The sequence below is a fragment of the Ochotona princeps genome, chromosome 1 (genome assembly GCF_030435755.1).
Source record: "Ochotona princeps isolate mOchPri1 chromosome 1, mOchPri1.hap1, whole genome shotgun sequence".
Lineage (NCBI taxonomy): Eukaryota > Metazoa > Chordata > Mammalia > Lagomorpha > Ochotonidae > Ochotona > Ochotona princeps.
In genome coordinates this window covers 32,385,330-32,405,126 of record NC_080832.1, presented here as the reverse complement: position 1 = coordinate 32,405,126, position 19,797 = coordinate 32,385,330, and the positions used below count along the sequence as shown (strand labels likewise).

Here is a 19,797-nt window from a genome sequence, read left to right as displayed (position 1 = left end):
AATTCTGCAATGTTGCAAGACACTGAACAATCAAAAACAAGGAACAACTCATAAAATAAAAAGGACTGGTTTAACAAAGAAAATGCAAAGTTTGGATACAAACTAGGAAATATCATTGAAAGAAATCAAGGAAAATCTAAGTGGGTGACAAGATATCCCACATTCTTGGACTCAAAGACGGGGAAGGTAGCAATACTTTCCATACAAGTCAACATAGAAAATATAATTTCCTACAAAATTACAATTGTTTTTTCTACAAAAATGGACAGGATCTCTTAAAATTCAGATGGAAGTCCAAGAGACCTCAAAGATCCAAACTAATCATTAAAAAGAAGAATAAAGTGCAAGGATTCACACCTCCCAGTTTTAAAATTTACTACAGAGCTAGAGTAATCAAAATATCATGCACTAGCTTATAAGCAGAATAGACTATGGAGTCAGATACCCCCTGTTGACTTCAATAGAGATGAAAAGCACAGTCATTTCACCAATGACACTGCAATCGGACACCCACAAGCAAAACAATGACATTAAGCTACTACCATACACAGTACACATAAAATGAACTCAAAATGGACTGAACACCTGAAGCTAAGGGGAAAAAAAAACCCACAAATCTCTTAGGAGAGAAATTAGGTACAAATCTTCACAACTTTGAAGGATGCAATACATTCCTAAGTATCACACCAAAAATGTGGGCAGTGAAAATAAAAAATAGGCTTCATAAAGTAAAAACTGGGCTTCATAAAAATTAAGAAAACATCAGAGGGCCCGGGGCGATGACCCAATAGCTAAATTCTCACCTTGTAAGTGTCAGGATCACATATGGGCACCAGTTCGTGTCCCAGCTGGCTCACTTCTCATCAAGCTCCCTACTTATGGCATGGGAGGGCAGTAGAGAATGACCCAAAGCTTTGGGACCCTGTACCCACAGTGGAGACACAGAAGCTACTCCTGGCTGCTAGCATTGGATTGGTTCAGCTCTGGCCTTTGCAGCCACATGCGGAGTAAACCAGTACACTGAAGATTTTTCTGTCTCTACTTCTCTCCATATTTCTATCTTTCCAATACAAATAAGTAAATAAATACATCTTTTTAAAAAAGCATCAGGGTAAAGATATGGATACTACCCCAAAAGTGAAAAGATAATCCATGCATGGAGAATAATTTAAACAAACCACATATCTGAAAGTCTAACATCTGGAGCACATAAAGCACTTGTGACTCAACAAAATGGCAACTCAATTTAAAGGGAATCAAAACACGGAGTAGACAGGCCCATCACTCTTTCAACTGTACAAAGCAATCTTCTAAAATTAGTAATTGCACACAAAATCACTTAATTGTATATTCTAAAAGGGATAAAATGGTGAATGTTATATGCGATGTGAACTTTAATTTTTTAAGTAAAAATTATTCAAAAGGTGAGGAAGTCAAAAGCATACTTAGCCCATGTTTAGGGAGAGTGGGCTGGAAGAGAAAAGGTTAAAGAAGAGAGAAGTGTTTCAACTTTCCATTCCATGTAGGCGGGTAGAGAAACAGTGCCCTTCCTCACTGCCAAGTTTCTTACAGGCCTGGAAGGAAGAATGGTTACATGATACCACTGCCAGGAACAAGGTGAGGGGAAGTAAATCTTGGAGAAGGGGTCATGTAACTGACAGGTAGGCCAATCGGATTACATAGGGTGCAGGAGGTGTGGCCTCCAACCTGTGACGCTATGCTCGCCACTTAAGGGTCCCATTCCATTCCTCCTCAGAAATTTCACACCGCTGATTTTAAGGGTTGCAGAGGATACAGGTTCATCACATCATCTGTAGCTACTTTCTGCTGATTGGGGTTATAGGGCTTGCCTATCCCAGGTTTTGAAATCTCTGCCTATCTCATCCACTGGGCCTATTTCATGAGCCAGAAAATTTCAAGTCATCACCTATGGTTGTGTCCCTCCAATTACTCTGAGAAGTTTTAGCTACTGAAACAGACAAATTTATCAATCAGCATGAGCAAACCTGGAAGGAAACAAATTGCAAGTAGAGACCTCTTTAAGAAGGAAAGATTGCTTTTTGTTATTTCCCAGAAGCTGGGTGATGACAATATGTCCCTACGTAGATTGTAAAGTTATTTCTTTTTCATTTCAGTTTTTAAAGCAGCCTAATTCAATGTGAAACAGGTTGTCAGCAGAGAAGAAAAAAAAACAGTTGCTAAAAGAATATAAGAGATTCAAGTTAGCACAGAGAAAGCTAGTATTTATTTTGGGAGAAGTCAGTGCTATTCCATACTGTGATGAGGAAGAACCTGAAAAAGTGATAAGGTGCAGTATTTTTACACTTTTATAACATGCGCCCTCCCTTTTTATTCAAGTTACCATGGTAAAAGCATAAATGGCTTGACAAATCTTTGCCAATTATGGGATTTGCATTTCTTTGACAATGAAAGTGAAAACTGGTGAAAGAATACATGTTTGGGCAGATCACCATAACTGAATACAAAAGGTGTCAATGGAATGAATTACATAAATTCAAAAAATCCAACTACCATAATGCCCAAAAGACACATATTTGAAGATATATGAGCTAAGAAAAAGGGAAAGTGGGTGGAGGAAACAACTTGATTGCTAAATTGGCTGATCCTTCAGTTTCAAGTGCAGGCATCCAGTAAGGGAGCCAGTTCACATCTTGGCTGCTCCACTTCTGATCCAACTCTCTGCTTGTGTCCTGGGGAAAGCAGTGGAGGAGGGTCCAAAGCCTTGGGACTTTGCACCCACATGAGAGACTTAGAGAGGGCTGCAGACTCCTGCCTTTGGACCTGCTCAGCTTCAGCCATTTGCAGCCAAGGACCAGCAACAATCGAAACAAGGAGATCTTCTTGTCTCTATTTCTCTCTGTAAATCTGTCCTTCCAATGAAATTAAATCTTTTTAAAACGCGGAAATTTTAAAATAAGAAAAAATACAAAGATTAACCAACAGCAGTTTTTCACTGAAAGAGTTAAAGGAAGAGAGGGGGTTAGAAACAAATTAGCAAATTTCTCTTGGACTACATGATAACCTGGCATAACTAATAAGTCAATGATGGATATAAAATGGAATTAGAGAAAGCTATTCAACAACCTAAAGGAAGACAGAAAAAAAGGTGGCAGCATTGTGGCTTATCGTGTTAAGCTGCTGCCTGCAGCATCACATAAGGGCTCCAGTTCCAAGCCCCAGCTGCACACTTCTGATCCAGCTCCCTGCTAATGTGCCTAAGAAACACTGGAAGATGGACCAAGTATGTAGGTCTCTGCACCTATGTGGGCAATCAGGAAGAAGCTCCTAGTTCCTGGCTTTGGCCTGGCTCACCCCCAGCCTTTGCAGCCATTTGGAAAATAAACCAGAGGATGGAAAACTCTCACTCTCTATTTCTAACTCTCAAATAATTAAATCTTAAAAAAAAAAAAACACATATACACACAACAGTTTTGATAAACCTTCAAAAATAAAGCACAATGGTGCCAATCAACAAATACTTAGATTAAATGCAAATAGATTATAGGCACCAAGAGAAAGGGAGAAACCATCTCAATGAAAGAAAAAGCAAGCCTGAATCCTGTGCTATACATAAGAAATCTACAGTTAAGATAAGGACGGGGAACAAGAGAGACAATACAAAAAGCAGTGCTTGCTTCAGCAGCACATAAACTAAAATTAGAACAAAAAAGCAAATTGTGATGTATACAACGAACTACAATGACAAGGCAAAGACAGTTTTTAGCAGCATAAATGAGGTGCTTTAGAGTAAGTGTTTGGTATACAGGTTACGGTTCCACTTGGGATGCCCACACTCCACACCAAAGTGTCTGGATTTGAATCCTGGCTGATTCCAGCTTCCTGTTTTTGTGCACTCAGGGGGCAGCAGGTGATGGCTGAAGTGTTTAAACCGCCAACATCCACAAATTACAACACCTGACACTTCAGCCAGGCCCAGTGTTGCAGGCACCTGGGGAGTGAATCAATGAGCAGGAGATCTGGCTTTCTATGTCTCTCTCAAATAAAGAATAATGTTCTTAGAATAAATTCAGAGCATCTGGGCAAGCACTCCAGCGCAGCAAGCTACACTGCTGTTTGCAACAGGGTGTTGGTTAAAATCCCGAATGTTCTCTTCTGATCCAACTTCCTGCTACTGCACCTGGAAAGGCAGCAGATAAACAGCAAGAACCTGGGTCTCTGACACCGTCTTAGGCACCAGGATGGAGTTCCTGGCTCCGGTGTTTCCGGCCTAACCCAAACTAGTTACCACACACACGTGAGGAAGAAAAATCAGTGGATCGGAGGTTTCTCTTTCTTTCTTTCTCTATTTCTCGATTACTCTGTTTTTCAAACAAGTAAATATTTAATATAAAATTTAGAGCTTTAAGACAAAAAAAACAATAATACTCTGCATAGTAAAAAAGTGAAGAAAAAGCTGTAGAATTTAGACAGAATTTCATAATATAACAGTGTAGTCTGCATATTTGGGGTACATAAATCAATGCCCTAAGAGTGCTTACACTCTAATGAATTACACAATTTTAGCTATTAAACGCTACGATCTTGGTTCAAGCCCATGACTTAGAAATACGTCACTCTGAACCTAGAATGCTGATTTTGTAATTGGTATATTTCTCTCTCCATTTCTCTCCATATCCACATCTCCCCCCCCCTTTTTCTAATTCTGCCTTTCAAATAAATTTCTTGAGCAAGTATTCAGAGTGATTTACAAAAGATTATATAGATTTCATTAAATAATAAGCAAAACAATTCAATAAGAAAAATTTTATCTTTCTTTGAAGGGCAAGTTCCAGTCCCTAGCATCCCTCTTTTACCACTAACTTGCTACAAATATAAGTCATCAGTTCTCAATTGTAGAGAATAACTCTTCTGTCCATGTTCACTACAGCCTAACAGACAACCTACCATGTAGCAGGAAGCCAGTCAAAGAGACATTTGATAAAAGTGTCAATAAGAGCATGAGGGGCCGACACGTGGCTTACCAGGTTAAGCTGCTGCCTGCAATAGCAGTGTCTCCTGTGGACATAGGTTCCAGTCCCTGTTTCTCCTTTCCAGTCCTGCTCCCTGCAACGCACCTGGAAAAGTAGTTAAATAGAGACCAATTGATGGCCCCTGCACTTGTATATGAGATCAAGGTAAAGCTCCTGGCTCTGGCCCTGCCCAGCCATGGCCACTGCGTCATTTGGAAAGTGAACCAGCAGATGAAAGATCTGTGTATCTATATGTCTGTGTGTGTGTGTGCATGCGCATACATCTAACTTCACCTTTCAAATAAAACAAATCTTTAAAGACTAGGAAAAATTGCATCTCTAATATCCTCCATAGTATAAGCTACAAACCAAATTCCAAGCCACCAAAAATCAAATAAATACATAAAAACCAGACCCAGTAGGTTATCCCTCTTTACCCTTTCCTCTCCTAAGCTCGGTTTATTTTTCTTTCTCCCAGTTTATTTTTATAAGTCTTACATACACCAAAACATTTACAGAAAGTGGAACTGAAAGATTAGCATGAAACGTATACATGGATGACAACTTCTGAAGCAAAATAAACTTAATTTTCAAATCTATTTTCCATGAGCTTTTTGAAGTGCTCTCGTATTTTTTACTACTGAAATTGTCATTCTGAATTCTCAGTGTCAATTTCCAACACTGTGGTCTCAGCGGCACCGGCACTTTACTCCCCTGGAACTCAGCCTAGCATTCAAAAAGACTTGATGCATTTTGTATTAGAAAACAACAAGTACCAATGACAGATTCTTAAATTAATATTCCCAATATTTATGTTATTATTCTGTAGTAAACACAATGACTTAACTAATAATGTGATTTAGTATCCCAAAATATTTATCTAAGCCATCTTTATCATAAATATCACCAACAGAAAATTCACACTACCATATTTAAGCATCCACAGAAGCATCAATTCACTGCTAGAGTTGGAAATGTTACACAGCAGCTCTAAATAAAATATGAAACGAGGCTTCCTGAGAACAATGAAATCAGACAATTCTCTTAGTAAAATATAAAATATTGGTAATTACATCTTTCTGTTATAACAGTAATTTTTTAATTCTTTTTCTTTTTCTTTGACAGATGCAGACAGGGAATGAGACAGAGAGAAGGAAGGAGGGAAGGAAGAACAGAGGAAAAGTGAGATCAAAACAGCATATTCTCATATACCAGTTTATTCCCCCAAATGCCTGTTAATATCCAGGGCTGACCCAGAATCAAAGTTGCAAACCAAGAACTCAAACCACATCTTCCATGTGGAGTAAGAGGTTCCTCTGCCCTAATCCATCACTACTGCCTACTAGGGTCTACGCTAGCAGGAAGCTGGACTTAGGAGTCAGGAGCAAGGAACTGAATCCAAGTATTCAGCAGAGTGCAGGCATGCTAAACACGAGGTAAAATGCCTGCTCAACAATAACTTTTAAATTACCCCAGTGGCTCTCGTAGAGCCTAAGATGAAACTCGTCTCTGGAATTCAGCACAGAGCGGCTCCAGCCCAGCTTGGCAGTCTGTCTTCTGCTTCCCTTTCCCACTCCTCATATGCTGAAATCCAGCACTACCAGCCTGCTCAACGTGAAATAAATCTTCACGCGTCCCTGTCTTTGTTCACACTGACTTGTATCTGTCTAGACTGTCTACTTCCTGTGTCTACACTTGAAAAAAGAAAAATTCAGCCCAAGTTGCTGTCACACAAGGCAGTATATGACCAAACCTAAAAATAGTTCTGTTACTGATTTTTAAGCAACAGAATGCCCAGAATGAAACATGGAGTTGGGGGTGGTGTGATCCAATACAGAAATTTTGAGGTTTAGACAGAAATCCTGAGCAATGTGGTAGATAGGAAACCAACCTAACAGGGAATCTCCAGCAAAACTCACTGGCACAATAAAGCAGAATGCCAACTATTTGAAAAAGTAAGACAAGGTTGGAATAAAAGAAATACAGTCCTTTTTCAAAGACAGCACTGAGATATAACACAATACACAAAGGAAAACCTCCCAGTGGCCAGAACCAGGAACAAAGATCAGAAATCATATTCCAAAGACAAGTCAGGGCTCAAAGCAATCAATGCTCTCATTCACCCACCCATAAACCTTATGGTTGATGACCTGCAGAAAGTGATACAACTATGCCAAAGGACAGGACAAAATACATCCGAAGGAAAACCAGAGATGGGGCTGATACATATGACGGATGCAAACAGAACGAGAGGAGCAAAAGCACCCGCAGGCTGTTCCAGGAAAGGATATCGCCTTCAAAAGCAGCAGAGCAAGAGGACTGCGGGGTCTGGCCTTGTTGAGAGAACAACTCTACACCTGTACCTATGAAAAACTCAACTATGACACACATATCTATGACTGCATAGTCTAAAATGATACACACACTTCTATATTATGAAGAAATACATAGGGGGCATCGTGCAATAGCCTAGTGGCTAAATCCTCACTTGCATCTGCCAGGATCCAATATGGGTGCTGGCTTGTACCCTGGCTGTTCCTCTTCCCATCCAGTTCCCTGCTTGTCACCTGGGAAAGCAGTAGAGGATGGCCCTAAGCCTCAGGAGCCTGTACCCGCATGGGAGACCCAAAAGAGGCTCCTGGCTCCTGGCTTTGGATCAGCTCAGCTTTGGCCATTGTAGCTACTTGCAGAGTGAATCAGTGGACAGAAGATCTTTCTCACTGTCTCTCCTTCTCGCTGTATATCTACCTTTGGAATCATAATAAATAAATCCCAACAGAAACACACAGAAAAGTGTGTGCACACATTCACAGATATCAGACTGAAAGCATGAAATTCAGTATTCTTATCAACTTAGCTGCCATATGTAACTTCCTCCTCTATGTCACAATCTGCCTGATCCTTTCCTCCTCATGCAGTCCACCTCAGTCTAATGGTTTTGACTAGTGCTAGTCAAACAGTCTGGGTTCAGTCATAAATGGAATTCTCTTATTTCCTCTTTCCTGTCTACTTTCATCATTCCAGTTTAACCATGTTAGAACACATAAACTCAGCAAATGCTGCACAAACCAACAAATCCGCAGTTATGACTAGAGAAGGAAATTTGGTTTTTTTCTCTTCTATGATCTGCTTATTCAAGGTCCCACTGAACCTCTGGATCTAGGCACTTTTTCTCTTCTCTGAGGGGCTAGTATGCTGTCTACCAACTCCCCTGGGAGGCGCAGGCTTCCTCTCATTAAGACCCCTGGTTTCAGAAGAACATCAAGCTAAAACCAGAGTTGGTTTCTGCCAAGGAGTTTATCGTTAACAGGATCTGTCCTGTACTGACTGTATATTTATCTTTAAAAGAAACAGATGGAATGGCAAGCTGCAGGACTTGGAACCATTATATAAAACACGCCCAGCTGAGGCTTAGACATAAACAAACACTGTGGCCCCTGGGAACCTCTACCCTAGAAGACAAGAGACTCAGCTTTCAAGAAAAGTTAGGGTTGTTATCAGATCTTTGTTTCAAGAGCTAATTAACATTACAATATAGACTTGTCAGACAGATTTTCATGATCCTGGAAAATAGCCAAAATGAAAAACCTATTCCTTTTCTGATCCATACTTACAGGCAATAAATATACACACCAACTACTAACTGTGACTTTTTGACTGACTCCTAATGAATGAATCTCCTGCAGAATAACATTCCTAAAATTAAGCGCTACAACATTAAGAACTTACAGAAAAGCATTGTCTGATTTAAGCAAATAGTCCAGGTCAAACGGAGCAGGTATTTATACTGCAGTCGCAAAACCCACGTGTCACATCACAGTACTTGGGTTCAACTCCCACCTCTGGTTCCTGATTGCGCTTCTTACTAATGCAGACACTGGGAGGCAGCAGTGAGGATTGATTCCAGGAACTGGATTCTGCCACTCACGCAGGAGACCTAGTCTGTGTTCCCAACTCTCTAACCTGAGCAGTGAAGACATGTGAACAGATGGGAGCCCTCTCGTGTGGGCTCCCCCCCTAAGCCCCACCCTGCCATTTCTCTGCTTCTGTTTCTTAAGTAAACAAAAAATTCTATTTAAAAATTGGAAACTGTTTATTTCTGAAATGCAGGGTAATCTCTTGCTTCATTTTTATTTTTCTTGTGTTAACAAATTTCTTCTTGGAACAGGTATTGTTCCTATAATTAATAAAAAATTAAAGACCACTTTTTAAAAACATGGTTTTTTTTTCCTTTTATTAGCAATTTTAAAGGCAGTACAACATGGGATGACTAAGTCCCAGCAAAGTTATAATGACCTGATACTGTGCCCTGTGGCACAGAGGGACTTTCACAGTATCCCTCCTCACTGGATCTCAGAAACAGGCACGTGCTTCCACACAGGGTTACATCAGAGGCCTTTCTTTTTTCTCAAAAGTTAGATTTTTGACTGGATTTAGAGGAATGAATGGAATTTCCTGGATTTCAACAGGGCAATTTCCCAAAAGACTTTTGCCCCCTGCTTCTTAAGTGAAAAGATTAAAGCCTCTTAGTAAATTAGAACATATATACTTGCCACTTAAAATGCTATTAAGAACATGTAAATTAAAAGGCCCTTTAAAAGCAACACACATCAACAAGAGGCTTAGAGTTGCTGCTCAGAAGTTGTTTAAAAAGCTTCCTATGAAGTCAGTCACAGTTTCCCCCCACAGTCCATCTGAGGTCACATCTAAGTTGCAGGAGGGATCTACTTTCAGACCACACAGAGCTATAAAGAGATCAGGGAATGCAAATCAGGAAAGAGCCTTTCTTTGTTTGGTCTTATGACAAGTATTACTGTCAAGTTTTCTCTATAACTTCTTGAAAATACCAAACACAACACATGCACAGTTTAGCACAGAATAAAGAGGACAGGCACACATTTTTCAGAACTTAAAATGGCATCTGCAGAATGTCTCCAAACTATGACAAAGGCATTTCTTTAGCCTCAACAAAGAGAACAATGTTTTCACTAGGACACTGCAGGACTACCGCATTTATGGGGAAAGGCAGTAAAAATTAACACAAAACAGAACTTAGCAAGTAGAGTGACACTTGAAAATAACTATTGAGGCCACTAGTTTGACTCTACAGAGCATAAAATTAAAAGAATGTATAAGGACTTTTAAGAAAAGATTTTTTTAAAAAGTCAATAGGTTAAAAAAAATTTTTAAACAGTATTAAAATCTTCAGAGGAAAATGACTAAAATTTCAAAAAATAACACTGCTTATCTCAACTGAAACAGTTCTTTTCAGATTTTACAGGCACTGTAGGTCTGTAATGCCTGTTACTTTTAAAATGGCTTAAAACAAGTTATGATATATTATGCTAATTATAAGCAACCTACATGAAACTTTTCACCTTATTTCTCATGAATACTCCATGAGAAATGTACTGAGGCTAGCAGACATAAAAGAACTCAGCACAGGCAGCTATGAGTTTCAATCCCAACCTCTCAGAAACAATGAAAATTTGACTTCCTTTGAAGAATACTTTTCCTTTGATTTTTAATATTGTCAACACCAAACGATGGTCACATAGATTAAGAGCAAAATATTTTCCAAACAGTAATACAAGAACTTTCCTAAGAACAGGCAAAGATAGAAGTAGGAGTATAATGAATTGGAGTGGAGGGTAAATCACAAATTGCCTTTTATTAAACTATCATTTTCAAAGCGATACTAAGCTAGGGGCCAGCACTATGGCCTATGGGTACTGGTTTGAGTCCCAGCTGCTCTACTTCCGATGTAGTTTCCTGCTAATGTGTCTGCAAAAGCAGTGATGGTCTAAGTGCCTAGGCCCCTGCACCCACTTGGGAGACACAGAAGAATCTCCTGGCTCCTGACTTCAACAGCAGCCCAGCTTCATTTAAGGAGTGAACCAGTAAATGGAAAATCTCTCACTCTGTAACTCTTTCAAATAAATAAAACAGTTTTTTAAAAAGGAAATTTAAACAAGTAGAAAGAATGTCAAGTGCAAGGTTACTTACAAAACAAAATATATATATATATATATTAACTGGAGAAAAACCATCAGTAAGATCTTGAGTTGACTCATTACTTCTCACATTTTAATCTGAAGTTTTTGAGCCTAGTTATCTTCCACGGATATTAAAAAAAAAGTTGATGACTTTTGTATTGTAAAAAAAAAAGAAAACTGCAGTCATAGCTATAAACAACAGATTTCGACTACAGTAGATAAAATCAATAAAAAAGATACCAACAGCTAAATTTTTCTTCTATTTTCATTTAACATATCAGCCCCACGTTGAACCTACCTAGAAGACTATAATCCAATTCATCTTCCTATTTTCCAACTACAATCGCATCATCACACTGTTTGGCAAATCCCAACAATGTTAACTGGTGAAGCAAATCTTAGTTCTTCCTACTAAAATACAGGGTCCTACAACTCTGACTTACCCTTTGTTTATACCTCCCTGCTTCGTTACAACTGGAATAAATATTATCATTGACCAGGGACACATCTAAATTGAGTCATTCAACTTAGAGTCATTCAAGCCTCCAGTCCTAATCCTAAATCATCTAGACTAGAATGTCCATCTCTGCAGCACCATCACGTGAAGCGCACTACCAGGCCATGACCTTGCCTTTTCTACCACCCACTGCTCCATGCCATCCTTCCCTCCACTGGATCCCACAGCTCTCCCTAACTCCGTTTCAAAGCTCAGCATTGTTTTACACAATAGACCCTAGACACTCCTCCCACCTACTCTAATATACAAATCTATCATACTCATCTGAGAATCCACCATAAGCAACCACCACACACTTTTGCATAGTTATAGTTAGTACCTATTGGGTAGAAGATGGTAAGAACAGAAATCTCATGTACCTGTGTTCTAAAAAATTATGGGCATAATAATCTCTTAGCTTTTATCCAAGATAATCATCTTAACTATGCAGTAAAGTTTTTACAACATTAAATAGTACTCTAATGAAGCAATTATTTTGGTACATTTATAACAAGAAATTTCATATTACCTGTAAGATTCTTATTAAAAAATGTGAGTGTGAGATTTGCTATCATCCCCTTGCATGACTGTTTCCCATGGTGAAGACTAACCTAGCAGGCAGCTATCTTTAAGAAGATATGAAACAAGGAGGCCACAGGGAATTGGATGCCCTCGGAGGCCTAGTACTCTAAGGTCACCCACCCCCAACCGGAGCTTCCCCAGGGGATGGAAGAAGTCCAAACACTACCGTGCAGAAACCAACGTCATCGGAAAGACAACCAGAAGCCCTGAGCGGTCCGCAGAAACAAGAAAATAAACATCCTTCGGGACCAGGGAGGAGAGCTTTCTCTGGTCCGAGCCTGGCTCCACCTCTGGACTCCCACCCTCCCTCGCGATGACCATCGGGATCGCTCCGAAAACCCCTCATAGCAAACAAACAACCATACAAACTAAAAAAAAACTAAAATAAATAGACAAACAACAAAAAGTAGAGCTTGGAATCTAACAGGAAAGAGCTGGCGTGGATTGGCTCATGCCTCGCTGGGTGGGACACAAAGATTAGTCACTCCTCACCATGGTGTTGAGGATTTTCCTGCACCCCCCCAAAAAAAATGTTCTGCACCTTAATTGTCGACAAATGTCTTGGACACGAGACAGCTGAATAGTACCTTATAGCCATTTTAAGGTATATAGCAGCCGGTCCTGTATATAAACTAAAATTGAAATGTCAATGAGCTAATCATAGGTTGTGGTTAAGAACTTGCTTTTTTTTTTTTTTTTAACATACTGGTTACTCAAAACCATGTCAATTTCATAATGTTGCAAATTGCGGTTGATGTTATATTGGGACTCTTAGTTGACTGGGATGATATTCTACCAGCTCTAACTTCGGACCAGAAATGGTCTCCCCAAGAAACTGTTCAACCCATCTGGACAATAAGTAGCTGGACTCTATGCTTGGTATACGTTTGCAAGGAAAGAATCTTGATTGAATTTGAACTGTAATACTGCATCAAGGTAGAGGAATCCACCAGGGGGGAGGGGAGGAGGAGGGGTGGGGGGATTCCCAGAGCCTGTGAAACTGTCACATAATGCAAAATAATTAATAAAAAAAAAGAAGATATGAAACAAACAAAATGCATGAAGAATATGGAAGTAGCTCTGAAAAAAGTTCAAAAGTAACAGCTAGGACTTTATAATCATTACTTTTAGATTTGGTAGAAATGAAAAAACTAATAATAATAATACTTAATTCTTTATCTTACAGAGAGAGAATATAAGAAATTTTAAACTGAGTCAAAGGTGTTTTAGAGTGCCCAAGGCAGAAACCTAGGCACCTGACAAAGGACATCTACAGGTATATCTCATTCGCATTAACATGTTAAATCAACTATGTACTGAGCTCGTGTTTCTACATGAATTTGCCTCCCCATGCTTTTCCCTCTGGAATCCATTTTCCAAACACATTTCCTGTTGGTACCTTCTTTTTCCAATAGGCAGGCATTACCATTATCTACCATCCCTGCACAACAGTTATCAGCCCAGAATAAGGAGAATCATCCTTTCACTGCTCAAGTTGGTACTGCAATCACAATAAGAAGGACAAAGAAAGACTGGGAAAATGACATGTGCCAAATGACATGTCCAGGAAAGCAGCAGTTACAGTTTCCATAAGCAAGCCAGGATACAAGAAATTCATGTACAATTTGCTATGGTTGCACATATATTTTACGATATCTCTCAAAACACAATCTTTTCTACCAGGAAACCTGGCCAATCCAACCTCCAGAAAGTCAAATGTGTACCACACGCCATGCAGTTCTATAACTGCTTTCTCCCTGGCCAACAGAGTTACATGTGCAGTATAATGGCACCCTGGGAGATCATTCTCTTGTAAAAAAAAAAAAAAGGCACTGAATTACAAATACCATTTTCTCTCATTCCATCAAAACTGAGTAGTCCAAGAAAAATAGCAACTTACATTTGCTAGGTAATGCAGTCACTCAGTAACTTCAGATATTCCCAGAACGCACACCTGCAGCCCAGGTCTGGGATCACTGCCACCAGCTTGCGCACTGGCACTGCAGAATCCAAGGACATGTGGATTAGGATAAACCTCTTAAGGCGCAATGTGACACAATTTAGTCCTGCTAATTGAGTCAGAGGTGGCCCAGCCCGTCAGAATATAATGTGATTGATACTAGAACCCAAAGACAAGCATGAGCGTCTTTAGGAAGTAGAAGTAATTTCTCCAATCATAATATTAATTCTCAAATTATTTCACCCTTTTGCAGAGCAAAAGAGAAAAAGAAAATATTTCCAAAAGTAATTGGAGGACTCTGTGGTAAGCTGTTAGAGGTAGGGTCGGGGGAGAGGTCAGGGGAAGATGGGGAAAGCAGTCCTTCAAAGGGGTGATCTTTTATATTCCACAGAATCAATGGTTTGTGCAATGCTAGAGAACACATACAACACTATAGTAAGTGCTGATGAAGGGTGGGAAAAAGAATTCGCTGCAATTCTGTTTCTTCCTACTTAATCTAGCCACTAAGATTTCCATATTTCTCCAATACTTCTGTTGTCATTCATGATAGAGTTTCCCCACCCACTTGAATGATTAGGAAACTCTCTGGGAAAGAGCCAAAAGTATAATCAACTGGGCCAAATAACATTGAGTTAGTCCCCACCCTACTAATTTGGCCACTTATTCTTCTATTTCTTAATTCTTTCTTCCTTTCCTTTTTTCTCTCCCTCCCTACAAATATATGACAACAACTAAATCATTCCCTTTTTCATTCTCTATTGCTTATTCCTTAGATTTGCAACATTTCAACATAAATTTCTCCATTCTTTTGACCTTAGCTTTAATTCTTTCAAAACCAAAAGGAAATATGTCAAACTGTCAGTAAGATCTTCAGAATGAAGAATGCAATATTCTCAAGATTTTCTTTGTATGTAGATTTTTTTTGCAAAAAGAAAAACAAAAATTACTCTCCTTCATCTACTGTAAGCATCAAGATCTATTTACTTCTGGGGATGGCGTGGTGGCATAGCAAACCAATCCTCCTGCTGCTGTACCAGCATTCTACACAGGCATCAGTTTGAGTCCTAGCTGCTCTACTTGCAATCCAGCTCCTTGATAATGGCCTAGAAAAGCAGTGGAGGATATCCCAGGGTTTGGGGTTCCTGAACCTATATTATGAAAGCCTAGAAGAAGCTCCTGGTTCCAGCTTTGTCTGTTGTGGCCATCTGGGGAGTAAAGCAACAGATGGAAAATTCTCTATCTTACACTCTACTTTTCAATTAAAATAAATCTTTTTAAATTCTTTTTACTGAAAAGCAGAGACAGAGAGAAAAAAAATTCCATCCACTGCATTAGTTCACCTCCAAGTGGCCCCAACAGCCAAGGATGACCCAGATCTACAACAGGAATGTAGAATCCTGTCCACATCTCCATCCTGGGTGGCAGGAGCCAAGTACTTCAGTCATCTTCTGTTGCTCTCCTAGGCACATTAGCAGGAAGCTACACTCCAACTGGTGCTCCAGTGTAATCTGGGATGCAGGTATGCGACCAGTGCCTTAAATGGCTGGCCCCTCTGTCACCTATTTTTCTGACAGCCCCCCAATCTCACCAAAGTCAGCTTAGCTGTCATAAGTAGTCTCTTCTAGCATTAGCCTGAGGTCAAACATGAATGTGAATCTGAAGTCAAATGGACTGTCTCAAAAAGGAATTCTCCTACCTGGTCAACGAAATGAAAAGTGTGCAGATCATGCCACGGATGCTTGTTCTACAGACAGCCCTTAGATCACCAGATCCAGCTCAACTAGAAACTCAGGCAGGAGAAACCACTGTTTCCTAATTCGCCTCTGACCCACTTAGAACACTTTTAACAAGTGATAGCAACAACAGACGATCCGCAAAGCACTCTGCTGGTACTATGGAACTGAAGAAAGTGGGAGTGGGCAGAGAGAAGGGATGAAGCCACTACATGACCATCCTGGCTGCTTGAGGAGCTCATGGCCTCTCCTGCTAACACAGGCAGCCCCGTGGAGAGTTCACATGAACAAATACAGTCACATTTCAAAACAATAACAGAATAAAAAAGAATATGCATGAATAATAGCCAAAGCAATTATATAGCTAAAAATTCCTACAGGAATTCAGCAAAATAAAATAAATCTATTCCAGAGCAAAAGAAACTCCCTTTATCAGATGATAACTATTTTGCCAAAATCATCTACACTACTTTAAAGATGGGAGGGAAAAAAAACAACTTCAAATATGCTATGCTAAATGTAAAACATGTTTTTAATGTCTAGTACTTTCAGATTCATATTAAATAACCCAAAAATAGCAACGATCTCAATACAGCATGATGCTTTTCAAACACTTCTCAATTATGTGAACCAATTCAATTAAACTAAACAACTGTGTTTAGATATCCTCACTTTTTCACATTTTTTTCATAGTCAAAGTTGTAGTTACGTGGATTTAACCCTGTGCAGGAGCAACTTTAACTGACTCTAAAGGACAACAGAAATCCCCCTCAGCAAATAAAGTTAACACAACGAGACTGCTGCGGTGGTAAGTACGCTAAAATAGGTGAAATCAGCTCCAATTCAAGCTCCGAAAGCAAAGGTAATTGTGAACAAGTCATTTAACATTACAAAATTTCTCCATCCATAAATTAAAGGAGGGTACATTAACACCTTACTTTTAAAATGTACTGTTAGGAAGCCCTGTACTGGTATGGCATACTATACACAAAATAATTTTGTGTAAAAAGGAAACTAAAACCAAATGTATAATATAATCCACTTTTTGCAAACTCTATATACACATTTACCTAAGTATACAGAAACCATAAACATGGAGTACAAAGAAAAAATACTGATTCTACATGAAAACAGAAATAAATCTTTTATTACTTAAGTTTAATAAACAAATGAATTGCCTGAAAAGATCCTGGAACTAGGATGACACAATAGATTAAGCAACTGCTTGCATTTGTATCACAGGGCCAGAATCCCATGTAGGAGAATCTGTGCCCCAGCTGATCCATTTCTAACCCAGCTTCCTGCTAATGTGCCTAGGAAGACAGCAGGAGATGACTCCAGTACTTCAGTCCATGCCACCATGAGGGAAAAACCTGGATAAATTCTGATTCCTAGCTTTGGCTAGCCCATACCTGGATTGTTGTGGTCACCTGGGAAATGAAATAGCAGATGGAAGATGTCGTATGATACATATACACATTTTTCAAATAAATAAAGTTTTAAAATAAGAAGACCTCATCTCTTGAACCCAAATTTGACATTTAAAAAAAAAAACAACGTTTTTTTCCCTTAACTACTAATGGGGCTGCACTGGGGCATAGCAGGTATAGCAGGTAAAGCCACACCTCAGACACCAGCATCCCATATGGGTATTGGCTCCAGATCACTGCTAACAGCCTGGGCAAAGCAGCAGCAGACGGCCCAAATGCTTGGATCCCTGGCACCTGGGCTCCAGGCTGTAGTCTGTCTCACCTGGCTAAGTCCTGTATATTTGTGGCATGAACCAGCAAATGGAAGATTTCTTTCTCTTTTTCTTTCTCTTTCTCTTTCTCTTTCTCTCTCTCTCTCTCACTTCAACTTTCAAATAAATAAACACATCATTTTTAAAAAATATATTTATTTTTATTGCAAAGGCAGATATACAGAGAGGAGAAAAGACAGAGAGGAAGATCTTCCATCCAATGATTCATTCCCCAAGTGACTGCAACAGTTGGTGCTGCGCCGATCTTTAGCCAGGAGCCAGGAACTTCTTCCTGGTCTCCCGTGTGAGTGCAGGGTTCCGAGCCTTGGGCCATCCTTGACTGCTTTCCCAGGCCACAGGCAGGGAGCTGGATGGGAAGTGGAGCTGCCGGGATTAGAACCAGCACCCATATGGGATCCTGGTATGTTCAAGGCGAGGACTTTTAGTCTCTAGGCCACCGTGCCGGGCCCAATAAATCATTTTAAAAAGATTTAGCAGACATAGAAATTTACAAGGTACACATGTATTCAGTGAGTACTATATGATGTTTCTTTATATCTACACATTGTATAATCTCCAGAGTAAACATATTTACTCTTTTAAACATTCAATAATTCTTTATTGCGAAAACATCCAAAATCCTATCATTGGGTTATTATCAATAAAGAAACATGTAGTATATTATCTGCAGTCTTCCCACCATGCAACAGAACCCCAGAACATCAATTCCTATTCAGCTATTACCTGTTACCCATATCGCTTTCTCCGTCTCTACCTCCCTTTTGGAATCAGTGCTCCTCACTCTCTACAGAACGTGCCGGCACTCAGATTTTAGAAGCACAGTAAGCTCAGTCTTCACCTGCGTGCAAAGCTGGGCAGAGAAAATCCCACCTTCTTTTTTCACTGCTACACTTCTCATCTAGTCTGAAATCCCCTCCCTCCCCTCCTCACAAAAATCTCTTGGGAGTTACTGAACGCAAGTAACCTAAAACTGGAATTTTTGAGGCTGTGATTTCCAAAAACCATTGTATTGTCATCTCCTGCCTACACACACACACACACACACACACACACACACACACAGTTGGATCTGATACTTATTTTCACAATAAAATCTCACTGTAGTATTTCAGCACCTCTCCTTTTCCTATTTCCTTTAAAAGCACGGCTGACTAGATCGGAAAAAGAGGAGAATGCTTTGGCATCTATGGAAGTGATGTCATTACCAGCATGGCTCTAAACCGTAATGGAATGCAGCTTGCCGCCCAAATCGCTGAGCCCACCCAATGCTGATTCACATAAAAAACACAGTCTCCTCCCAGTTGTAAGAAACCTCACAATCATACTTGACTGTGCTCTGCTTTGCAAGCCCTGTAATTGCAACTTCCCAGCTTTAAACGTTTATAGAACACAGCATCAGTCCATGGTCATACCACCCTGAAACACGCCCAATCTTGTCCGATTCCGGAAGCTAAGCAGGGTCGAGCCTGTTTAGTACTTGGATGGGAGAACACAGCATCAAATACCATCAGAACCATTCTGGGAAGACCAGACTTGTATTTATTCTTTGGCAAGTCTGAGAACTAATTTTGCACAAGTATCTCTAGGCAGTTCCTGACTCAAAATAACTCATATTCCAAAAGATTGGTTTAGGATTACTAGGGCTCATACTCTCCACTACAAGACTGAGTGAGGGCTTCACTGTGGGATAAGGGAAGTAGTTGGTCCAGTGAGACACGAGATGGAAAAGACAAAAGTGAGGCTGGGGACATGAGCTTCAATCCTCCATCTTTAAAATGAAGCTAAGGAAATCACACACTTGGTAGTCCATACTGATAAAATAAGGCAGGCAGAATAACAATGTCAGGCTTAAAGTTAACCACTCAATAAATGTCAGTTATTGTTATTTTTCTCTCACACAAATAGTCATTAAAGGCAGTGTTAAACACCATAAGCCTACTGAAGGAGATCTGATTATCTATAATGCACATGAAAAGCCACCACCAAGTATAACACCACTTCTGAGCAAAATACCTAATAAGGAGTTCCAACTATAACACATGGGCTCTCTGGCGGAATGAGGGCACCCTCCTTCGGTCCATGGAGTAGAAAAAAGAATCCTTGCCAGCACTAGTCCTCCAGGAAGGGGCACACATGGAGATGGCATGCCTAACCACAGTGTGAGCTGTGAAATTTGAGAGACTGGGAATGAAGGGTGACAAACCCAAACCTCTTCTCCAATCACTCAACCATCTACTCAAAAAACTCACGGCTTCCTTTATCCAAAGTCCCTGTTAA

General features: G+C 39.8%; 1 protein-coding gene across 2 annotated transcripts in view; it reads right to left on the bottom strand.

The window, feature by feature from the left end:
• The window catches only part of EPB41L2 (erythrocyte membrane protein band 4.1 like 2), a 214,528-nt gene that overhangs the window by 130,507 nt on the left and 64,224 nt on the right, over positions 1-19,797 (bottom strand). The window contains exon 1 of one of the 2 annotated variants that reach the window (XM_058674491.1): positions 13,966-14,065. The exons of the other annotated variant lie outside the window; for it this stretch is intronic. The gene's annotated coding sequence lies outside the window, so the exon portion shown is untranslated. Of the gene's footprint in view, positions 1-13,965; positions 14,066-19,797 lie in introns of those variants that run through there. 2 annotated transcript variants of the gene reach the window in all.